At 35.0% G+C, this 25,800-nt stretch overlaps 1 protein-coding gene across 2 annotated transcripts in view; it reads left to right on the forward strand.

Moving 5' to 3' along the window:
* The first annotated feature begins 3,012 nt into the window (after nt 1-3,012).
* Nucleotides 3,013-25,800, forward strand: part of LOC111046457 (nuclear hormone receptor FTZ-F1 beta) — a 90,147-nt gene continuing 67,359 nt past the window's right edge. The window contains exon 1 of one of the 2 annotated variants that reach the window (XM_039433057.1): nt 3,013-3,052. The gene's annotated coding sequence lies outside the window, so the exon portion shown is untranslated. Of the gene's footprint in view, nt 3,053-13,789; nt 14,291-25,800 lie in introns of those variants that run through there. The other variant, XM_039433056.1, reaches the window with a different exon arrangement.

A 25,800-nucleotide genomic window follows, 5' to 3' on the forward strand; every position in this document is an offset into this window, starting at 1 on the left:
GCTCCCCAGTATTCATTTCCTTGTATGCAAACAGCGCGATACGCGTTTCGGCTTGCGTATCTTATCAGTGCAACGCATTGTCATGGTTGCGTGTCATGCAAGTTATTTCGGTGGTGGAAGACGCTGCTGCCAAGGTCGATGCTATCCTTTGGAGGCGTCCTGGTGTGGGGTGGGGAGGTGGATAAGGGGGAACAGAGGATGCAACGTTGCCGGACTGTGCAGCGCTGCGTGTCATTGATTTCCAACAGAGCAGAGCAACCTTCACAAGGTGACTCCTGTCCTTTCCTTTTGGCCGCCGCCTGCTCTTCCCTCCATTGTTTTACTCAGACAAACAGTATCACTGTGTTTCATTACTGGATATCAACATACAGAAAATAATACTTCTAGATATACTTTTCAGATTGTCGTTTGTCTCTGCAAACGCATTTGAAATTCCTTTCTACGTTACTGCGACATGATGCATTCAGTGATGATAACTCAATCGTTAGATATACTTTTTGGATATTCTTTTCTTTTATTCTTTATTTTACAATGGAGCACAGATCAGGAGAGAAAAACTAAGAATACCTTGTACTATTTCTCTCCCAAATTTAGGTAACATTCGTTTGTCTCTGCAAACAATCACATTTGAAATTCGTTACTACGTTACTGCGACATGAACTCAGTGATGATAACGATTGAGTTTAATCTGGAACCAAAGAGTTGACCAAAATATTATTATTACAAAGAGAAAAGTGTGTTTTCATAAGAGTTGTTTGGAGAGAACAAATAATAAATTATCATACGTTGGACTCAACATGTCATGTTTACTCATCTTTATTACTATTGTTGACTATTATTGAGTGCGTACGGCACCGTACATTTTGGATGTTTTCAATTATTCACTGTAAAATACTGTACAAGTTCAAGATGTTATTTTGTAGGTAACCCTATATTAAAACTTTCTTACTAATCGAACTATGTTATGTTCTCAATAGGCTGAGCCTGTACTATTTCTCTCCGAAAATTTTGATAAAAAGTTAATTTGTTCAAAGATTGAGGTTATAATACCACACACTACTTCGTCATTATCCAGAATAGGTTCACTGAAAACCGAATTTCATGACCAAATTCGTAATATAACTCTATTATTTTTATAACTGCTTCCTTGAGATTCTTAATGGAGGGGCTCGAAATCAAATCTTGGGCTACGAAGAAGGTCAGCACAGTGTGTTTAATGACATTCGTTTAATGATATTCATTTTGGGTTCCCGGTTTTAGGGGGTTTCCCATGATGAAGATTTATTATTATTAAACGAAAATCCAAATTTCCATCCTGAAGATTTATTACATTTTACTTGAAATTTCTTTCGCAATTGATGCTGTTGTCTTGAGACAACAAGGCCTTAAACTCAAAGTAAGGGATTCATTGAAAATTTCCTTTATTTGATATCGCCATAATAAATTATTGTCTTCAGATGGAAATAAATTGGAAGTTGCATTTGTTCAAATGCTAATTAATGAATAATTATTATTGAACGAAAATCCCAATTAAATGCTGTAAACCACCCCGAAGAGTTCTGCTACTGCAAATATTGACAACAGCTAGATGGAAATTCGATGAGCGCTACTATACACAAATTATTTGTCAGCCTGGGATTCCCGGGTATTAATTTGTATATATACAAATTATTTTTATTGCTGTTAAAAATGATTGATTAATTAATGTAACTTGTTTAATCGTAACAAAAACTTTCATAATTCAAAAATTGAAGAATGGAATTTGATTTCGATCTGTTGTTGTGAATTTGAAAGTTTCCCGGGCTGACAAATAATTTTTGAATAGTAGCGCTCGTCGAATCTCCATCTAGCTGTTTACCCTGTTGCCAATATTTGCAGTAGCAGAAGTCTTCGTGATGATTCACAACATTTAATTGAGATTTTCGTTTAATAATAATCAATATTCATTATCTTGTATCGAGATAGTGATTGAGCTCAGAATACCCATTTGAGTTCTGTTTGAAACATCAGAGATTTACTTGGAAAGAAAATATCAGTGTGTTCAAATGATATCAACCTGCTTATTGACTACCAATTATCTACTCAACAATGACATCTTCACACTTGCCTCATATAGAAGATGAAAACAACGAGTCATGGTGAAGAACGTAGTTAGATAGCGTGATGACATTCATGTTTACATTGAGATTAATGAACTTCACGGCTTGTCAAGGTGAAGTCCGTCTCCGTAACTGCGTTACATGCAGCAACTGTTGAATATCTTGTCATCGAAATTGATGTGAATTATTCAGAACGATATTATTTGTCAACATATAACCTTCTCGAGGACAGGATCAATGAACCACTGGTAGAAAAGAGTTGGTAGTGTTGTTGATAGAAGTGGTAATTTGTACGATACTGTTCCTAAAATGTGGAAAACCATCACGAATCAAACTCGTAGTGTTTCTTGGCAAATTCCCTGATCAAAGAATAGTATGTGGGTATTGGATTTGAGTGAGGTGATTATATGGAAATCCATATAAAGTGATTTGGTGATGGTGGATTATACTAGGCTGATGCCAAGTCCAGACGTGACCTCCTATATGATCAGTCAAAAGGTATCAGACAAGAGATTTCGTATTGACCATAGAAATGATTATTCAAGATCAAGCCTCATACAGTCCAAGCCTGTTGTTCCTTCCTAATCATATTTATATGATTTGTGATTCGGTCCACGAATAAATAAATCGTCAGATGAACAAACTGCCTTCTTTGCATATTACAAAGCCAGAAAAATCCAATGTCTAATATTCCAAATTGAAGTTTTCGAATTCCCAATGAAAGCGGAATACTATAACAGAGCTTGCAAGCTAGGTTTTCGTAGAACAAATAACCGTCACAAAATCCTTTTTTAGAACTGTTATCTTCTCAATGCTTATCAATCTTAGTTTAAAACCTCTATTTATGAATAAATTAATTTGCATTTAAACATGAAATATTTTTCATTTTCAGATTTCCCTATTTCCTTTGGCTGTGGTGACATTTTCCTAAATTTGAAGAGAACAATTAATAGGTAAGTTTCGTTCCATCTTCCATCAGAATAATATACAGTACACAGTTTCACTTGAATGAAAGAACATTATAAAAATAGTCTAACTAAGGATGTCTTCTAGATCGGCCCTATTCCTTGGCATCAATATGTTATATGGCAGCAACTCAATATCAATACATCATCCATTATTTAATAATTCTACTAGCTGTGAGATGTATCCTGATCAACTGCTTAATTCGTCTGATATTCAGTTTTTGAGAATAATTGTCTGAATGAAAATTGTCATGACACATGATAGTTGAAGACAGTCGATTAACTATAATCAATGCAATTATAGAAATTTTGTGCTCAAATTATAAATGCAATGTGCTTAAATTAAACGCAAATTATTATGAACAGTTCAATGATATCAATAATTATTCGAATCGTGTTCAGAGATTATAATAGGATGGAAATGCATAGAATTATTACATTCTATACTCTGTGGTTGTGCATTTTAAAGAATATTACTCATCAACCAGTTTTGTTCAATAATTATGAGATCTGATGATATCTCTATTCAATTTCCTATCCTTTTCAATCCAGTTTCTATTTATTCTCTATAAATTTCCTTTTTATGTTTATAGGGGCTTTAGTAATTGTGCAAGAATGAATCATTAGTTGATCATGGTCGAAAATAAATGAATAATGTGAAAATAGAGATAAATCAATGCTTTAAATCCGTTAACATAAATAATAGCCTTAGGTGCAGTTAACTGGCAGTCCTAGTTATTAGCAACGTTATTATTTATCTATGTATTCTTTCTGTACTAAATGAGTGTAAATGAGCATGGCCCAATTCACTAATAGCCGTATGGTGTTCTTTGTCCGAGCTCTGTTAATTTTACTTTCAACAAGGAAAGTCTTATCATCGCTCTCATTTTGTAGTAATTCTTCCATTGTATCCAAGTGTATCCGTGTTGAGTAATATTGTATCGTGCTATATTTATAATTCCAATTCAGTTATTTAGAAAGTTGACCAACTCATCTTCTTCTTATTGTGCCTGTCCTAATAAGACAGGCAATGAGTGGATTTTGAACTCTCAATTTGAAGCTCAGATTTTGCAGGCCGGACACAGCAATGTCTCCCGGCTACATAGGCCAAACAAGTTATTCACTCTTAGAATGTTTCTAATTTTTGTATTGACCTATGAGTGCATGTGCATATACAACCCAACTCATACTGTGTTTCAATTATCAAGAACTCCCCTGATAATTTTCTCCTGAAATCTTTCTGCTACTTCAACAGATTTTTTCTCTCCGAGTCTGATAATACTCGTATTTTTCAGCCTGATTCGGCCCAGCTAGGATTTTGATTCCTCCGTTCTGATTTCCTCCTACCTAGAACTAGAAATTTATTGATATATTTCTTATCATCGTCCTTCCCATCACCTTCATAGGAATAGGGCGTACATTGGCATCATCTTCAGCAAACATTTGACGAGTTCCTTTCTAATGATATATGACAATGATACATCGATCTTCATACAAGTGGAATCATTTGGTGTATACCATTCCTCAGTTTCCATCCAACATTTGAAAAATCCTCTGAAAACGATGTTGCATCAAGGCTGTAACTCTGTGTTATTGGTTTGAACGCATAGGCCCTAGAACATTTCGAAGAGAAGTAAAGTTCTTGCATGATGTTGACTCATTCAAACTATCATTATTGAGAACTTGAAGCCAGGTTCAGACGTGACTTCCTATAAATATGATCAGTAAAAAGGTATCAGGCAATCCCGTCTTTCGGAGGAGACGATAAGCCGTCGGTGCCGATTACCTAAAAAGTAGTCGCCATTTCTCATCATCATCCCTCTCACTCATTACCCACACACAAGCCTAAGAGCTTATGTGGGGGACATCACCCTCAGTATTATTATTATTATTAAAAGGTTTTGCAATGACCATGGAAATGATGCTTTGGAATATCCAAATGCAATAAACAGACAAGTTACAAATTACTGAAACAAAAACAAAGGAGAAGAACCAGAACAAGAATACAAATTAATAAATGAATGAATACGATGACCAAATTATTTTCTTCCTCACGCACCCTCTCACATGATACCTAGACTCATCTTATGCGATTAGAGATAAAAGGTTAATGAGATGCTGTAAAAGGTGACGCCCAGACAGGGTTACACCTTATGACATTACTATTCGTTTTGCTTACAGAAGGGGTTAGGCTCCCTACATTACGGAGACATTGGTTGAAAGTAATTGCTCAGTACAATATTTTTTATCTAAAAAAAGAGCATAGGGAAAAGGAAATAAAGTTAGGATAGTCATAAAATCTTCATTGCTTGGTTGAAAGTAATTTATTGTTCAATACAATTTTTTTCATCTAAAAGTAGCTTAAGGGAAAAGGAAATAAAGCTAGGATGGCCAAAAAATCTTCATTGCTCTGAACCTTCAATAGGGTCGATTTAGGTGGGGTGGCTGTGTGGCAGAGAGGACCTACAATCCCAACTCAGCCCTCAATAAATAATTAAATTATTCAATTCAATATAATCTATAATTTTATCCAAGTACGATTAGGGAATATGACTTATCATCCACATAACAATCATAACATTTCAACCATAGCAGGCTTACACATGAAACTACTCCAGGTGAACTGTTTTTAAACAAACAACTTATTCACAAACCAAGAGAAAAGAGAGTCTCTTGTAAGCTCGTTATAAGAATTCCTTGAACAATTCCAATCATTGACGCGATTATCCAGTATGTGAAGTCTATTACTCTAGTTAATACAACAGAGATAATGGGCCATATGAATAAAGTTGAGCATTTGCTTATACTTTTAAAATATGGAGCATTTGCTTCATTTTCTATGAATAAACGTGAGCAAAACCTTTTGCTCATGCTCATCAAAAAAATAGTTTGAGCATTTGCTCAAAAGTAAAAGGTTATACTCAAAATTGTATGAATAAACTAGAGCATTTGCTCAACTTTTGAAGCAAATGCTTCAAAAAAGGTGAGTCTAGTCTGGATCACCTTCTGCTCATAGTAAAATGGCTCAACTAATTCGTATGAGGAAGAGGAAACCATACCAGATACGATCACAACCAAAAAGATTATAATAGAGATGACATTTTTTCACACTATTATTTGAAAATTCTAAACTCAACTAACCTAAAACTCTATTCATAGATAGAAAACAGAGCAGACGACGCAAACACAAGCGATGCCCCCTATTTGTATATTTAGCGCTTCCGTGAGCTATAAAAACAAAAGCGAATCAGCTGAAGAAAAATCTTTAAAATACGTGAGCATTTGCTCCAGAGCTCAGGAGCATAAGGTAAGAGTATAAGGTAAAGCTTATTCATATAAAAATGAGCAAATGCTTTTGCTTCTACCTTTTGCTCATGAGCAAAACCTTATGCTCCATGCTCTTGCTCATGAGCATTTGCTCTGGTTTTATTCATATCGGCCATTGTCTTTTTTCTTAAACCGTGTTCAGAGATGAAAGATCAATCTATTATTAATCTATAATTTCATCTACTTCTTTGTCGCAGATTATCACTTTTCCATGAAATGTGAAGTTATCCAGTTTCAATTTGCTAGCCTGTCTAATGTCTAATGTTGGTAGCACTGGGTAATGGGTTGAGCACTTGAACAGTCTGAGCCAGTGTCGATTGGCAGTCTCCACTCTGTGGTAGAATATTGCGGTATAACTAGATCAAGGATTACTGCAGCATAAATGTACAGCAGAAGGCAGCTGCACTGGGGCGGTCCGATACAAGTCGAGCATGCTAACGGGACTGGTAAACACGTTCTCAGTCTCAGCACTCAGCACTCAGCACTCAGTACAAGCTGATGCTGTGAGAATTTCACATCCAGCCAAATTAATTATATCCGAGGCTCTACTTTTGCCACATGTTCTTTGTTCTGAATGGAGAGCCAATGGGCCGCTCAAGAGGTTAAGACTCCTCGGGAGATTTTTTTGGAAAATTTTGTTTCTCATGTATCCTGGCTTTTTTTCTAAGAGGGGAAGTAGGGACCAGGAAAAATGTGTGTCCAAAATGGTTTCTAATTCTCTTTCTCTCTGTTTTCTCTCTTTCAAATAGATTCTCCATAAAAAATATCGGGGACCGAGCTTAGCTCTGAAGTACAAAAGCATAAAAAATTTACTACGAAAGAAGAAATTATAATAACATTCATACAGAAATGTTCTATCTAATCACAGTAAATTGAGATTAATTCCCAGAGGAATGCAAAAATTTCCCTCACAAAGGCCCAGTTGCACAAAAGCCGGTTAAATTTCAATCCGGATTAGCTTCACGTGAACCAAATCAGAGAAGACCATTTCAAAAAGATGGATCTACTGAGGTGCGTACAGATTTACACGCCGCAAACATGAGCATTTCACTTTTATTCAGCTGATGCTAAGCTTTTTATATCTGTATCTTACCGTTTCTGTAAAAATACAGATATTATCAGCTGATTAAAAGTGAATTGCTCATGTTCGCAGCGCGTATTTTTTTACGCACCTCTGGAATTAATCAGGATTGAAAATAGCCCGGCTTTTTTGCAACCGGTACTAAGTACCTGATTGAATGATTACGAAAGTTCAACAGCTGAGTCATAATTTTGACAGTCCCACACACATGAACTCGCTCACTCACTTCCATCACCAACAGACGACGAAATAATTATTATCAGCTGTTTTTCCAAGGATGAATAATAATATTATGCTTTTAATGTCCTTGAGCGAGTTTTCCCAGGGATGAAACCCAGGGCAATTGAATCTTTATATTATAAACCTACTATGTTCTGAATTTCGTGAGAATCGTTAGAGCCGTTTTCGAGATCCGGTGAAATTCAAACATCTAAACATATAAACAGAAGTTGCTCGTTTAATAGTATATGATATGGTTTATGATGAGAATATCTAAAAAGGTTTTCTTTCGAGACAGGAGGAACCAGGAAAATTATGAGTCGAATAAAAGAGGTTGCAATTAAAAGAAAAGAAGTAGCAATTGACCAAAGTATGTAAATGATTGGATATTAAAAGGTGAGGGAGATATGAAAATACAAGAATAGGAGAAAGGAGGGTGAACGGTGAAAGAGCAAGAAAAAATTGCATTTAGTAGAAGCTGAAGGTGAATAATCCAGTACTTATATTCTCGTAAGAGATAGTACAACTGTAAACTTTGGGTTACGTTTGATAATAACAACGTAATTAACGTGGATTTGTTATTATTATGCTGTTATCATTAAGTGGAAGAAGGGTCTCTAATTGCCTCAACTTCGCCTAAAACACTTGTAGCCTAATGTTTTAACGTATAAAAATAAAACATCTATCTAATTAATTATTGATAATATCATATACATGGCATGTAATCCAATTCCAATCAGGGCTTTGAACCAAAGATGGGAATTTCAAGCTTCTCATCTTCATGTATTTTTTTACATATATTTTGTAATTTTATTACTGCATTTCATTGGGCTTTATAGTATAGGGCTTCGGGGTGGCGGTGTAAGAACTAGGAAGGCTTTCTTACCACCCCCAGATTACAGGTACTAAGAGGGTGTCACCCCTTCACTTGTTTGTACACAACAGAATTCCAAGTATGATAGAATTGAAGATCCAGGAAAGAAGCGACTAATCTGACTGACTAATAGATTGAACTCGGAGGGTTGGTTTTTTTTAAACTTTGAATTTCTTGAGGATCATCAAAAAGTATTTCCCTGTTGCAATTTTTTCAGTAATTAGTACGTTCGATTTTATTGGCACTGGTCTCGAGCACGATTCAGCCAAATGTATTCCAAAATGATGAGAGGAATAAAAAATAAACGCATGAGTTAGTTAATATAATACCATACCATACCATTCCACGTCATCTGTATAGGCTACTAACATTTTGAATATTATAACATTTTCTATTTGAATTTAATTTGTATTACTAATCAATTCATGTAATTTTGCATATTGTTGTGATGCAATGTGGAAGATAAATTGATTTGATTTGAATATTAATCTACATAAAGAGAAGTACTTTAAAGTTGAATTTCTTAGCCAATTCAATTTCCTTATACTGTATTTCACAACAGAAACATCTCATTCCATCATCTACTAAATAATCTAGCACACAGTTAATTCGATTTTTGTACATTTCCCGTGATTATTTTACCTATTAGTGTATAGAATTTGAGTAGCTTTGTAAAGTGGGTGAACAAAGAAACCTAATGACCAGACTTATGACACAGAAAATGAGAACACGGAAGACAATTAATACTAGAACTAGTTCACGTTATCATTTCCGTGATGGCCTTGACATTGACTGCACTTTGTTATGACGCGCCGAACTAATTTTTACAATATTAAACAAAAAGTTCCGGTCAAATTTGATACAAATTTCTTTTGTTATCAAAACAAAGGTTGAGACCAGTCTTCTGTAGGCGGCGATAGGCCTATACCCCGACATAGCACCACCAGCTTGTCTAGTTTCAAAAACTAATCCTATTAAGGCTGTGCAAAGGCTAAAAATAAACTTTTTACTGGTGATATTTTTCAAAGTTTTTCGATTTGTATACTATCAAGCTATCAAAATAAAAAAGTTTTTTCAGGAAAACATTTTTTTCGATCATTACTTTTCGGGATAAGAGCGCCTAAAGTTTAAATATTTGGGACAGAACAATTCAAACTCGGTAAGAGATAAATCCATGAGATTTAGAGGATAGATTCTTCATGGTATTGTTGATATAGTAAAATAAAAATTTTCTGAAACTACCAAAAATAACTCAACTAAAAGTTATTTTTGGTCATTTTTAGTAAATTGAATAACTTTCTCAAAAATTGATATTTTTAGGAAATTTTTGTTCTACTATATCAACAATACCATGAAGAATCTATCCTCTAAATCTCATGGATTCATCTCTTACCGAATTTGAATTGTTCTGTCCCAAAAATTTAAACTTCAGGCGCTCATATCTCAAAAAGTAATGATCGGAAAAAAATGTTTTCCTGAGAAAACTTCTTCATTTTGATAGCTTGATAGTATACAAATAGAAAAACTTTGAAAAATATCACCAGTAAAAAGTTTATTTTTAGCCTTTGCACAGCCTTAAGCGAGCAATCTCTGTATATGGTTATACTATGGTTATGTATGTCCAACAGATCTCGAAAACGGCTCTAACGATTTTCACGAAATTTGGAACATAGTAGGTTTATGGTATAAAAATTCGATTGCACTAGGTCTCATTCCTGGGAAAACATTACAACGCTTTAATTCATACACATGTAACTGTACGCAGCCCGTAGAATCGACAATATTTAATTACGTTGTTAATTTCAGACCGTGGAATTGTAAACATATTGTTGGGATACATCAGGTATTCATGAAACCACTCGTCCATTGATAAACACACCAATGTTGATACTGTAATTATATTCGCGCCATACATTAATTAATTAGCTCTTCATGGCCCATTCAACGCTTGATTTGCTAATGGAAGTCGCTCTTCCCTCATGTTGTTCTACCAATCATGCTTTAATTCCATCTCAATGAATATGACATTTAGCAGTTGATTGATTAGAAGTCTCTCGAATTAACCTACGTTCTGTAATTGAATGTAAGTGTCACAGCAGATTAAGTTTCATTATTTCAATCTGGATTTTGAAGTGAGAAAGTGAGAATCTGTTTCGTCCTATCAGGGAGATCCGAAAGTTTAGGAGAGATTCGTCCTTATTTATAGAAAACTTGCTTACCTTTTATACTCTCTGCATTGTTCTAATCCAATTATCCATCCAAGGGAATGCTCATCTACTCTATCCCAATCGAAGAGATATTTAGATCATTCATTTTCAAAGATGAATTATCCGATTGCAACTAATTAACAAATTACCCATTTTAATTCAAAGCTTAACATTCCTAGTATGATATGGTAGTACATAGACTACCAAGGATAGTATATATTATTACTATTCGGATACAGCTCCTTGTATTTTTCTTGATCAATTTGTCTCTTACTTTTATTTTTCATTTTGACTCGATATGAATTACCATCCATCTTTTTTTCTGTCCCATGATGTATGATGTGTAGTAATAACACACCCACAGGCAGTAATAAACCTTGCCTGTAATTCAGTTACTAAATGATACGTTCCAAAAATACATTATGACCTTGAGTAAATGACCTTGTATTTCGTTCTCCAGCAAGAAGGATCTCATCTATTGAGATGGATTAATAGTCTCTTGTCGTAGTACAATACTTCTTCACGTTTTTGTATAACGTTCATTTATGGTCTTGCCGAATGTAAAATAATATTCTGTTCCCCTCTCCAACTACATAAGATGCATTTTCTCAATGTGGGCCTACTAAATAAGCTAGAATTCCAGGATAATAAATTGAAACAAACATAATTTTTGTCATATGATACAATAGAATGTTGTGTATCATGCGTCTGCAACGTGACTAAGGTTGTGTATCATGAGGGGGGTGGCGATGTTCAGCAAGACTGACTTTTTGTTGAGTTTTTTCCTCCGTTAATCCTCTTCTCCTCATTCTCCCCCCAAGTCCTCTGTCCGATCACCTAGCTCCAGTCCTCCACTCCTCCAGCCGTTCAACTCACCGGCTTCTACGAACCGTCACACCGTTCCCCCACCGAGTTTTTCATTGTGCTGGAGGAATTCCGATTATCGCCTACAGATAGACTGCTCACCGTATGATACAGAAAGTCAACCCTGTTCTAGTGTAACATGCGCAGCCTCTCACTGGAGCAAGTTATTGCTGTTGAAAATGATTGATTAATATTAATATAACTTGTTGAATCTTAACAAAAACTTTCATAATTCAAAAATTGTTGAAGAATGGAATTTGATTTCGATCTGGAGTTGTGAATTTGAAAGTTTCCCGGGCTGACAAATTATAGCTATTATATTAAGCGAGCAATTTCTGTGTTTTTATATTTGGTTATTTATATTTAGTTATTTATGTCCAACGGATCTCGAAAACGGCTCTAACGATTTTCATGAAATTTGGAACATAGTAGGTTTATGATATAAAAATTCGATTGCACTAGGTCTGATCCTTGAGAAAACTCGATGAACCACATTAAAAGGATAATTCATCCTTGGCTGAAACAGCTGAGACTTTCGTCGTCTGTGGAAAGTAAAAAGTGATTGAGTCTGTGGAAAATCAAAATATCGCATCCCCGAAATTTATATGCTGACGTATAGCCAGCTGTAGAATATAAACACAATCATTTTAGAGAATTGTGTTCTGTTTATCAATAAATAAAATAACGAGCTAAGCTCGGTTCCCTGATATTAATTTTTGAATAGTAGCGCTCATCGAATTTCCATCTAGCTGTTTACCCTCTTGTCAATATTTGCAGTAGCAGAAGTCTTCAGGGTGATTCACAGCATTCAATTTTGATTCTCGTTTAATAATAATTATCAATTTGAAAGTCTCAATGATGGTCTTCTGAATGTTTATCTCAGTTACTGAACAATTATCTAAATCTAAACGATGTTATTGCTTCTTCCACATAACCAGTGTTGGAAACGTCAGTGTTGATGAAGAAAACTCTCTGGCTCCCTTTACACACGCTCATTACCGTATGCTTCTATCCATTTATCATGATTCACAAGCCTGTATTGTTGCGAGGAACTTTGGTACCAAAACATGTTCGGGCCAACAACGTTTGGGACTAAAGGGTTCCGACATAAGAAAGGATGGCCCTTCGCAGGTGGAATCAGGTGTCTCCAACAGGTGGTTGGACATTGTTCAACACAAAGGCGTTGATAACATAGAATTAGCAATTCAGTGCAGGCATATTCTCCCATATATAAATATTATCCTATTCAATATACACTATATATGTATCTATTTAGATTTTAAAATTAGTATATTACTCATTACTCAGGACGATCCTAAAAATGAGCCTATGAATGGTTTTCTTACAGTGACAGTAGCGTGTAAACCTGTCGAAAGAACAAACTATTTATTGTTTGCTGTCAATCACCTTGCAGGTAGAGACCCCATACTTGATGGCAAAATATATTTTCTTTGTAGTTGGTGGCTTTTTCCAATTCATATCATTATGAGTTCAGAGCTGTTCAGTTTGAGTTTAGAATGATATTGTATCTAAGAATGCATACATACATATTTATTGCCACTTGCGTGTGCCTCTATTTCTAGCACTTTACATGTCATGTGTCAAGTTTTAGAATATTTCCTTACATGTTGCAATTTAGGTGTGAGTTTTTGAGAAAAGACCAGAATTTTTTGTTAATTTGTCTATGCCCTTCATGCCTGCAACATTGGTCTCGCGAAATTCTCATTCCCTCTCCCGTTATCCCATCATTTTCAATCACTTGAAAAGAGATTCTTTTGAAAGCAAGCAAACGGAGCTTCGCACTGTGCAAGGGTGATCTATAGTGTGGTCCACGTTATAATGGCAGTGGATAAAGATAGAAGAATAGCGATACCGATTCTCTGCATTAATTAATTATATTTCTACACTGTCAAAAACATAATTGGCATCGTTGTGGACCTAGAAAAGGATAGTATCACCGGCTTTGTCGAATGATAAACTAGGATAGCAAAACCAAAGTTGATCAAATACTGTCATTATAACGTGGACCGCACTATAGCTAGTGTTGGGCAACATGTGTGGCTTGCTGCATGGCGTATCTTGATACGCAACGATCCAGGTCTGTGGGTAGGCGGAAGCGTTGAGTTGGCTCACCTGTCCCGGTTTTAGTGCCTTTGTCTGGTTCTGTCCAGCATAGCCTGCTTGCTTTGCTTTGCCTTCCGATTCCGTGGCCGGTTGGTTCTGGTTGGTCGTGTGGTTTGTTGTCTGTTTGAAGCGCGCCCTCCCACCAATACAATACAATCATCACCCTCAGTGTTCCCTGTTGTCATTTCGAGCGCTGTCATCAAACTCATATTCACTTTTTTCGGCCACTAAACAACGCAATAATCTAGTGACAATCAGTAACTCATTTGACTCGGATCACAATGGATTATCACGTACGGAAAGTGTATTGCTGGTGTCTCCTAAAACCTTCGGACTAGGTGTCCTGGTAGGCCTAATCCTCCCCAAGTGCTTTGAACCAAGTGTGATTGACAGTTGTGTGTTATTAATTGCATCTACCTGAAGTGTTTTTTGTTCTACTGGAATAACAATTGTAATCATCATTGTCAGCTTCCTTGGAGCTCATCTTGCGGTTTGATTGATTGACTCGTTTTCTACACTTCTAATCAAATGTGAGTTAACAATTCATGTGATTCTTTAAAATTCAATATTCTTGATAATGATATTATATAGCCGAAACATGTCTTGACTAAATGATTTTATAAAGGGTACCAAAATTTCTATATTTATTCATTCTATATGTTTGCTCGACAATGTCAAAATATACAAACATACTGTCCTTGTGTTATATCTGACATTAATCATCCATGAATATTATCCTTCTAATCTATCAAGTTTAAAATCATCTTCTCCAAATCTACAAGAAGTTCGTATTGTATCAATTATCATTGTCATGTAGTGGAATGTATGCTATTATTGTTTGAAACTAAGTTATAACACCGTATACTATCGACGGCGCTTGTGTATAATGAAGCTTTGTTATTAAATCTTGTGCTATTATCAAGTTTGTCACAAACAATGGAAGTAAATTCTTGTTTGTATTTGATGTACTGTATTAACAATCAAAATCAATTTCCCTCAAAAAGGTTATGTTGTCATTCGGTCAGGTTTGAAGGGACTGGAATGAAAAACTTCTATTGGTGATTACACTAGATCGATTTTTAATTTTATTTTCAATTTTTTCACCTTTATGATGAACATAAGGGCCTGGAATGCTAGATTAGTCCTACTCTACTAGATCTACAAAGTGGAACGGTGGATGTGTTCTTGCTTCTTGAGAGACATGGAGGAACGGTAGATCTGACCTTGAAAGATGTAATCGTACCTCACCCTCCGCCCCTCTCACAGGCCCACAGCGACAACTTAGATTCTGTATAAATAATTATTGTGTTGCGCTATACTGGTCAAAAACATTATGTTCAATCTCCTTCTACTAACTTTTCAGATTATTCATCCTCTACTTAAATTACTTCATGTTATTTGAAATATATATTCTTTTTTAAATTTCATCAGTTTTTGTTCGCTTCAATATCTTGGATGAATATTGATTGCACCAAGAATCAAGCTAATGATCTTCAACGTGATATTTAATGTTTATAAGAATTATCTTGGACTATTCCATTCCTTATAGATAATGAGAAACTAATATTATTTGATATTCAAGTTGGGTAATTACAATTACCCTGTATTTAATATCAGCCCACTACAGTATGTAGGAAATATGTACCTAATTAGTAATTGGATGAATTGCTTCACATTTGGCGACAATAAAACAGATGTCATTTGCCTTTTGACTCATCAATATTGTGCATATCATCTTAAATTGGGCTTAATAACTATTTGAAGTACGGCAGTTAAGTTGAGTTGTCGAACTTCTACATTTTATTGAATTTTTCCTTCTTATCATGCTGAGAAACAGTGCTTATTCATCAATTCATTAGAATTTTGGCTGAAGTTTCATTATCGGTCTAGTATGTAAATCAGTATGAAGTATCTCTCTCAATCATGATCATCCGTCCTATTACCCAGGCACAAGTCTGGAGCTCATGTGTGCATCACCCTCTGCAATCTACAAGTATCTATCTCATCTCTCAATATCTTAGTTCTGGGTTCATTGTACTGAATATCTCACATTATTTTCATTCTAGACATTGTGACCTCCACTACTTTTCCCGAATTCATTCGTGTAAAAAATCTTTATAAAGAAAACTGATATAAAAGTTGAATCTTGTGCATTGAATCAAGTTTTTTCGTGCTTCTTTGAGAGAATCTATGAAGTAGCGAATACTCATCATGACATAACAGCCTCCAAAAATGTAATCCTCCATTAGAGATAGTGATGGTGTCAAAAATGGCAGTGATAAGCGATTTGTATATTTGTTTCTACTCTGCTAAAGTACAATTTCTCATACGGTTCAACAACCTTACTTCAAAGTCATCAACAAATATTTAATCACTCATTTGGACGTGAATCGCGCCTGTCAAATACGCCTAATCTTACATAATTGAAATTAAGTATTTCTGTTCATTGATCTGAGTAAACCATAAAAACTATTCTCAGCTTGATAAGTGTCATCGATCACACAAAATAAGGAATTGTTGAACATCGTATTAGAATTGAAAAACTATGCATTCTCTGTCTATACTATTTCCTCATGGTAATTATCTGAAAATCAAAAACTTTTCGATTCTCCCAAAGGATTGTTTGCTTCTAATTTCATTAAATTGGGTCTTCAAATTCAATTAATGATGATGATTTGATAGATTAATAAGAATATATTCTATTTGACAATTGTCAAGAACTAAGTGCAATATTACTTGGGTTTTCTCATCATCATAACCTAGGCACCACAAGATCTTGGTTTATTAGTAAATTCTTGGAAGGTTTTCCCATCATCATAACCTAGGCACCACAAGATCAAGGTTCATTAGTAAATTCAAAAACTCAAAATGCTTTCTCATCATCATAACCTAGGCACCATAAGATCTAGTTTTATTAGTAAATTCAAAAAACTTGAAATGCTTTTTCATCATCATAACCAAGGCACCACAAGATCTAGGTTTATTTAGTAAATTCAAAAACTCAAAAGGCTTCCTCATCATCATAACCTAGGCACCATAAGATCTAGTAGGGCTATTAGTAAATTCAAAAAACTTGAAAGGCTTTTTCATCATTATAACCGAGGCACCACAAGATCTAGGTTTATTAGTAAATTCAAAAACTCAAAAGGCTTTCTCATCATCATCATGATGCAGACAGACGGAGGAAAAATCAAACGTCTGCACGCAGACGTGAACTATGCAGACAGACATTGACGATGTGCTTTGCAACATTCGAACACCTGGGGACGGATTTTTTCTCCGTCTCTCTGCATACATACGTCTGTGTGCTGTTGTGTGCGTTCGCTATGGTCATGAGTAATATGATGTACACAATTTCACATAGACTTTTTATTAATTATTGTTCAATAATAAGCATAATTATTTATTAAATTTATTTGTTAACAATAATAACTTCGAAGTGGAAAAATGACTATGTTCTAGCCTTAATTCAATGTAACTATTTGTTTCCTGTCTCTCTTGTTAGAAGTGGTCGAATAGAAAAAGGGCTGGTTGGGCCCTCAAAGCCCGCCATCCTAAAAAAGGGTGTCCTGTGAAACAACAATATTTCACAATATTAATCTTGGAACATTACATTAGAATGTGGGATGAGGATAATGACTTCCCTGGTTTTCAACAAATATGATATTGTCGTATAGGACAAAATAACGTTAAATATGATAAATATGATATTGTCGTATAGGACACCATGCCATTCCCCTTGTAAGAGTTGTAATTGTTGCATATCACTAAATACAACGTAGCTATTAAAACTAATAATTCTGTTTGTTGGACAGCTAAGAAATTGAGCTAATTAACCTTTAAAATAGTAGTGAATGGCCGTTACAAAGCTATTCACATCACATTAGCTTTTCGGTGCGAGAGTCACTGTTACATAACGATAAAGCTCTCTCTATCAATCAGACGGCAGCTCTGCTAATTTTAAACTCTATTCGAGGCCAATGGCACGAAATGCCAGGCGCGAGCTGATGCTATCCACCTCCTAATTTCCAATTAAAATTCTCCGCTTCAAACTGTATCTTTATGATTTTGAAAATCTTGTCAATTTGTGGACAGTAGGAAAGCGTTTAATCAGATAATAATTTTTTCGGGCTGTCACAAAAATACATGATGTTCAAGCTACAAAATAATGTAGAGTTCTATCTGTATTTGGAAAATATACGAGAATGATGTATTATGATATATAATTTGTATTAAATAGTATATATAGCATGTATATGTTAGAAGATATCTTAATAATACCATGTAATGATGTTTAAATTAAAGTTTGAAAGAGATTTCTACAATAATCTGCTGTAAATTTTCCTTAAAAATATATTAACATTGCATCTCAGTTTCCAATTGATTATTTCTCTCTAAATTTTATGAGGCAATAAATCTGATTAACCTTCACTGCTTCAAACATTAATTTCTCCATTCTTGTATACTTGTATGAACTGCTTAATTTATTTATTACTGTTTAAACTAACAAATACAGTGGCTATGCGATCTTTTTACGTACCGTACAAGTTATTGTTATAGCTAAGTCTACTGATGTGTTTTTCCGTTACTTTTCTTCTCAAGGAAATTCATTTCATATTCTATTTGTGTATGGAGTTACACTTGTGCTGTTACCAAAATTTCAAATTTTACTTGGAATTTACATTCTCACAAAAAAGTCCACTTTTATTCCATCAAATGCAAACATTCTCAACTATTGTCTTTTTTCTTTAGGGCTACTTTCAATATAAATAGAAATACAAATCTCAGTACCCTTTCTAATTATTTTATCACAACATGTTTCGTACAGTAATGCCATTTTCAAGTGATTTGAATTCAAAGAGATTTGTATTTCTATTTATATTCTCAATTATTTTCCCCTCTTGATGGAGGTCAGTATCCAAGACCATGATCATCGTTGTTCTGAATGGTATGTGATTTATGGTTGCGTTTTCCGTCATTGCTAACTTCTGCAAAACAAGTCCAGACGTCGGTTGCTGATTTTTTTCTTAATGTTCCATTATGCAGAATAGTATCTGCTTTACATGGGTAAGGTTTGTGGGGCGGACACGTTGAGAGATAAATTTTCAACCCTTTTGCACTTTTGATTGTCGGAAAAAAAAACAGCGAGCACGTCTTCTGGTATCTGACAGGTGGGGTTCGCGGGTATTGCAAATGGTCAGTCGATTTTTGCGCCTTTAGATCCTGTTGTTGGCGGTACCATGAGGGGGAGTATTTTTAATTTTCGCAGATAGGGGTAGGGGGTTGTTTCGCAGACTGGTCTGGCAAAAAAGCCGACACCCCTCCCTGGGAGCGCGAATATGTCGACTTTGCCTCCAACCCCGTCCCGGCCTCCAGTCTCGGCATTCAGCACTTGCGAATTCTTGAAACGGAGATGCACCCCTCTTATCTGCAAGGACACTAAAGTGGTGAATCTTCTTTTTGACCCTCTGCAACAACTAGCCAAATACTGTTCGACACCCCTTCAGAATTTGCTATGCGCAATATTTTTCTGCGAATATCCTGTTGGTCCTGTCTGGTGTCCTTGTACCTCTACACCTCTTCCCACACCCGAATATTCATCCTTGGGGCTTTCAGGATGGGGGGTGTTACCTTGTAATAGCGAGCCTCTACCTTTTTGCAACAGCAAAACCGGACAAGATTCGCATTGCAAATGACCGTTGGTCTTCTTGCCGTTCCATTCTTTTTTATTTGTTGGACAACTATCTGCGAACTATATTATCTTGTACCCTGACTGGATAAAGACTTTTTTGCTTGATAATCACTGAGATACAAGTGAAGATGAATGAGAATCCGAAAAATACGTTGACCTTTTTTAAGAAGCTTGAAAAAATTGTAACGTTTCACTAATTGCTAAATCTTACGTCATGTAACATATCGCTTTTTTATCAGCATAGTTTAGGGAAGAGTGATGTATTATGAAAGTTATTCGCATAATTTGCATTCTTTTATTTATCCCAATCAAGTTTTCAATCATTTATATTAATAATTCTCTATTTGCTGCAAATAGTTTTCGGTCATACGATGCAGAAGTTGGAGATTATGAGAGCCGATGATTATGACTTTTGAACTATGAGGATAGTGTTTTGAGTATAGCTTTTTTCATTTTTTTCTATTACCATCGGAATTTCCATAATAATGAATTTAATTTGAAAACCCAATAGTTTCCCAGCGATATTTTTGGTACTGTACATTATATCCTAATACATGTTATTAATAATGAAGCTATAGCGGAGTTTCATTTCAATAGTAATTTTTGACTTGCTAAAATTGTGGGGATTATTGAAGCTTCTCAATCAAAGCAGTAATTTTTCCAGCTTATGGTTTCAAATTCCGTATATTAGGTATTGAAATAATCCTTGAGAAAACTTTTCCTAGATTTTAAAATTATCTTCCAAGTAGTTTAGTTGAATTTAGAAACAAATTTAAAACAATCGTAATTCCTCATTAAGACATAATCTTCCATTCATGTTATTAAATTTATCACCTCTTAAACTACCCCTAAAGTCTCCATACAGCCAGAAGTTCACTGAATAGTATTAAGGAATCTAATTTTCAGAATTGAGAGTAAAGATAATGTATAGTTTGAGTACTTTCTCAACATGAATAATGACTATGAATAGAGAGCATAGTATGAATAAATGAAGAGCTAATACTCCAAAGACAGACCTGTATGGAGGAGTATTAGAATGGAAATTGTAGTACCGTTCCAAGGTTATTTACTCCAGGTTTGATGAAATTATTAGTGAATACGATTGAACTGTATCTGACACTATTCAGTTGCACTCAGTTGATGTTGCATAATGGTAGCCAGTTATTCTTGTGTCGGGAATCTTGTGAGGAACATTGGAAAAGTATGCCATCTCATGAACAACTGGTAACTGGTTGGGCACAAACTTTCCTATTAGCCAAGAGTTGAAAGCCTTGTAATCTTGGTTGTTTCTTGGAATTTATCTGGTTAGCCATTCACTTTACTGTGCACCGGCATTTCACTGATCACTGAATTTCCTTCACAGAACAGATTCGCACTCAAAGCAGGTCTCCTGTGCGAATGTCTGCGTTCTTTCCATATTCTCGCCATTACAGTGCAATGATGCACTTGTACTTCAAGGTTGGACATCAATACCTCATTCTCCTAGCAATAAAATTGAAATTTTATTACGATCAAAATACCTGAAACATTTGTTTCAACCTTCACGAAATGAATTCTACTCTCTTGGTTGATTCAACCTTCTAGAAAATGTCCAACAGTCGGGGCACATAAAATAGAACTAACAGTTTATCAGTAAAGTCAGATCAGTTACATAGTTTGTTGTTAATGTCATGGTCCATTAAATTGATTCCAAGGTCAAGTTCCATTATATGTCCCGATATTTAGTTCATGAGTTGGGAGAGATTTGATCTGAAACTGACAAATGCTGACAAGTCTTTGAATTATATATGAGAATAAAATTCTGAAAAAAAACTTTAGAAGTGTGGATGATTTTATCAATCTCTACTTTGGAGAACGAAACATTTGGGATGGAGCTAATAAATTGAAAGTGCTCCATAAAATATAAGGTTCACCTGATAATGGAGTGGGGCTAAGGGGCTAGTTTTTCGATTTGACGAGTGTGGTTTTCACCCTTTCTTCATGTGGTCGTATATAGTTTTTCTCTGAAATTATTCTTCATTATTTCACTTTCTTCATCCTATTTCTATGCTCTGGACTTGCTTTTCGATTTCATAACATCATAACCTTCTCACGTTTTTCTCTTGGCTTGCTTGTTGACTACACACCTGCACACCCGCAGTCAATTCACGCAACTCAATCTAAGGGTTCACATTCAACCATGTACTGGATGGAACCTTCCACAGCACTATTTGATACGTTCCTTGGCTTGTTCCATTAATCTCCAGTTAGCTTATTCCAGCACACCCCTCTCATGGAACAAATTGCCACTCAGCAACTTTTTAGTATTAATTCTAGATCATCAAAACATATAAAATATATACAATATCAAAGAGGATTAAAATACTCTGAGGTTTCTATTATTCCATAACTGTATCCTATTATTGATGTAAGTTTCAGCAACGAGCTGAATACTTGACGTACTGAAGCTGTCTAACCGAGCTGATTCATGATCAACTGATATCTTGATGAAGTGAATGTCACCCCGTTTTGCCTAACGCAATTGGCGGAAATTTAGCGAACCATTCCATTGAACCTCTCGTACCGGGGGATTCCAGAAGCGCAGCTGCAGAAAGCGATTGCAGACTTGAACGAGTGCATAACTGGTGAGGTTAAATTTGTGTGTGAGGTGCATTGCCCCTTGCCGCTGTTATGTCTTGCGGGTGAAAGTTAAAGGGCCGGCCGGCTGCTTGCTTCTGGTCTCGTGGAGGTCTGTTATCTGGCCTCTCATTTGTCTGGCCGACTGGCACGCACGCACTCATTGGCCAATTCTGCCACTCACATACAACCAACCACTTACGACATCGACTCCTGTATCTCGCTCTCTTGACTGCTAATAAACACTCACTTCGTGTACTTATCATGACAGAAATGAATTAGTCTATCTAGCAGACCATTGTTATACCATTGTAGCGGTGATATCATTGTCCTCATAGTATAAAACAAGTTTGCTTCATGAAATGAAATTAATCTGATTGATCTACTTATTATATCTGTATCATAGGTACTACAGTACAATACAGTAATTTATCATTATCATAACCTTATTACCCTTACATTTCTATGTGGTGGGTGACGTCACCACCAGTACCAAGTAATACAATAGAGAATAAGAAGTTTAAAAATTCAAAGTTCTATTATTATCCTCTTTGATACCTCATGTCTATGGCCGCTAAATAAACTTTCTTCTGAAAGTTGGGTAATTCTGAATGATTGAATAAATAAAGAGGTGTGAAGAGGTGTTACATCTTCTCTAGTTTCCTGTAAGGAACAGAGTGATGGACATTGAACAAGAAAATTGAAGCTTTTGAATTGTGGTTGTGCTGGAGAATGCTCCTTGAAATATCATGGACAGAGCATGTAACGAATGAAGAAGTTCTAAGACGGATGAAGAAATCCAATGAAATTCTGAGCACCATTAAGATCCGTAAACTTCAAAGGACACATAATACATAAATGAATATTTGTTTAAATAATACTTGTGAAATAAATTATGAGAAATGAGTCCAGATACTCTCTGCTGCAGCTCATCATGCAGGGGAAGATAGATGGAAAGAGAGGACCAGGAAGATGGAGGATATCCTGGTTACACAACCTTAGGAATGGACCGGGAAGACATCTGTTGAACTTTTCCGAATTTCTGTCAACAGAGTAAGACTTGCATACTAAATGAAAAAGAAGAAATAAATGAAAAGATAAAGACTTATCATAGTACTTCCTAATTGCAATGATTCATTGATACAGTAACAGTAAGTAATTACCTTTATTTTGATGGTAGTGTTGGTGCAACTGAGAAGTTGAAGTGATAAACTGCCAATTCCAAATATTTCCTCTGAAGACTATTTATTGGTATTGATAGATTATGGAGAGAAAATTATCTGGAGAAAACGTCATTGAAATAGAAATGGATAGTAGAGTATGCGACAAACTGTAGAAAACTGTGTGAGTTTCAACTAAAATTGACCATACAATCAAGATTATGTGGTTCATTAATGTGATCATGTATGTTTAAAGGTTAGATTGATAAATTATGAAGATATTTAGAGAACAATATTAAAAATTAAATGGTTTATTGATCTACTACAGCCAAATGTTGGTGCAGTAACTATGTTCTAGAGAATATTTTATTGCATGAATTCTTTTGTAAATTCGGGAATAATATCACTGAAGAATTTATCAACAATATTATGACATGATGAAGGCTATCTGAAAATTCAGATATTCAATCTCTGAATTGTAGAGAATATTGTGTATGGGAACTCAACTGCTCTGTACTCTTCCGCACACCGAACTGGAAACGTAATTATGCAGTTAACGATCGGAAAGCCTTCAACCCGTTCCAGCTAGCTCGTTCTTTTTCCAACTTGCATTTCCTTGCTATCTCCAACTCTGTTGTGATAAAGTAGAAAACGAATAGTGCAGAGCGTAGAGGCGATAACTAGGAGTACCGCGAAACCGATTGACGTAACTGTACTGGCAGAGGCTGTTGACTTTTTACTTTTTCCAACCGGCAACTCCCTCTACTGTACTCCCAAATCGTAAAACTCTCAACTACTTGTAACACTCCTATAGTTATCATACTATACCCTCCACTTACCCTCTTTATTGGCAGTGCATACCTGATATACATATTTTCATCCCTCTTTATTGTCAATAAATATCTTATCTTATCTTACCCTCTACTTTGGTGAATCCAATTTTAACTAAACAAATTATTATCAAGCTGCATAGTTCTATCTATTTTGGATTATTATTCTACTGCGGTAATTTTACCCTGTTTTTTCTTGCAGGGAGTTGAAATTCATTTATTAATTTAATAAATAAATAAATATGATTTTATTGCCGTTAAATTCTTAGAACAATAGGCAAAGTCAAATATTGATTACAGTAAGACAAAAGATAAAAATCAAATTTTACAGCAACTGTACATACAAAATTACATTACTGAGTCTTGAAATAATACAGTACCTAAGTAAACTGTAAGTCAATTGGACTTTTCAAATACATTAATAATATTCATTTGAATGTACAAAACATATTCCTTACAGCACAACTTGAGCCTTTAGAACAATATATAAATACAAATAGAAACCTCTTAACTCTAAGCAACAATTATTTCACTCTCAAAGAACTCTTCAACACTATAAAAAGGATTTATCACAAGCCAATTCAATAATCTCGTTTTAAACTTCTTTTCTGTCTGTGATATTAAATCTGTAGGTAATTTATTGCAAATTTTTTACCAAATGTATCATAACTTTTGGCTGTTTTGGATAACCTATGATAGGGGATATCAATCCTATGACAATTTCTTGTGTTATAGCTATGAGTTTGATGTCTTAATTTTAAATTGGATGAGTTTTTTTTTAACATGCAACGATACAGTATAAATGTAAAAATTCACTATTGTCATTATTCTAAGCTGGACGAAAAGAGGCTTACAGTGTGCTAGTCTATGAGAATCAGTTGAAACCCTGACCACCTTCTTTTGCAATAATAAAATATTTTCTGCATGACTACTATTTCCCCACAGTAGTATGCCATATGTTGCAATACTCTGAAAAAAGGCAAAATATATCGATCTCAAATAATTATCTGGAACATGATTTTTCAGTTGTCTGATCAGATAAATCACTCTTGAAAGTTTGCTTGATATATAATTAATATGAGCTTCCCAAGTCAAATATCTGTCAATTTCCAATGGCAGAGAAAATTCTTTTGTATGTTCTTCTTTGCCATATTACCCAACGTCACTTCCTAAATATTTTCCTAGTTCATTTTGCTTGGGGTGATTTCCATATAAGGTTTGTACGAGGGTAATGGAAGGGATGATGATGAGGGATGATTGTAACTACAGCTTTAGATGGGGTTCTGAAACCTCAGGGAACCGAAATTTAACTTATAAATGATATTTAGTGGAGTTGACTCCTCGAGTGGTCACCCGTACTTGTTCCAAGATAGATAATTCCAGGTTATCCTTACTTGTTGTTTTCTTTGTCTGTCACGAATCACACGTTTTTCCCACAGACCATTTTCCATAAAATCGTATATATCGTCACCCTTATTATTGGTTGCCAATCGATTTATTCAATCATTCTTTACATTCTGATCGTAAATCATTACAATTTCATTCATTAATAAATAAACCAATGAATGTAATCTTGACATTCACTGTCTTCTACTACTTTACATGATGACTAGACAAATCAATCTCTTGTATTGGAGAGAAATTGAACAATATTATTCCGTTAGGATATTATTTATAATAATTTCATTCATTAATAAATAAGTCACTGAATGTATTCTTGACATTCACTGTCTTCCACTATT

Source organism: Nilaparvata lugens, chromosome 7, assembly GCF_014356525.2.
Source record: "Nilaparvata lugens isolate BPH chromosome 7, ASM1435652v1, whole genome shotgun sequence".
NCBI lineage: Eukaryota > Metazoa > Arthropoda > Insecta > Hemiptera > Delphacidae > Nilaparvata > Nilaparvata lugens.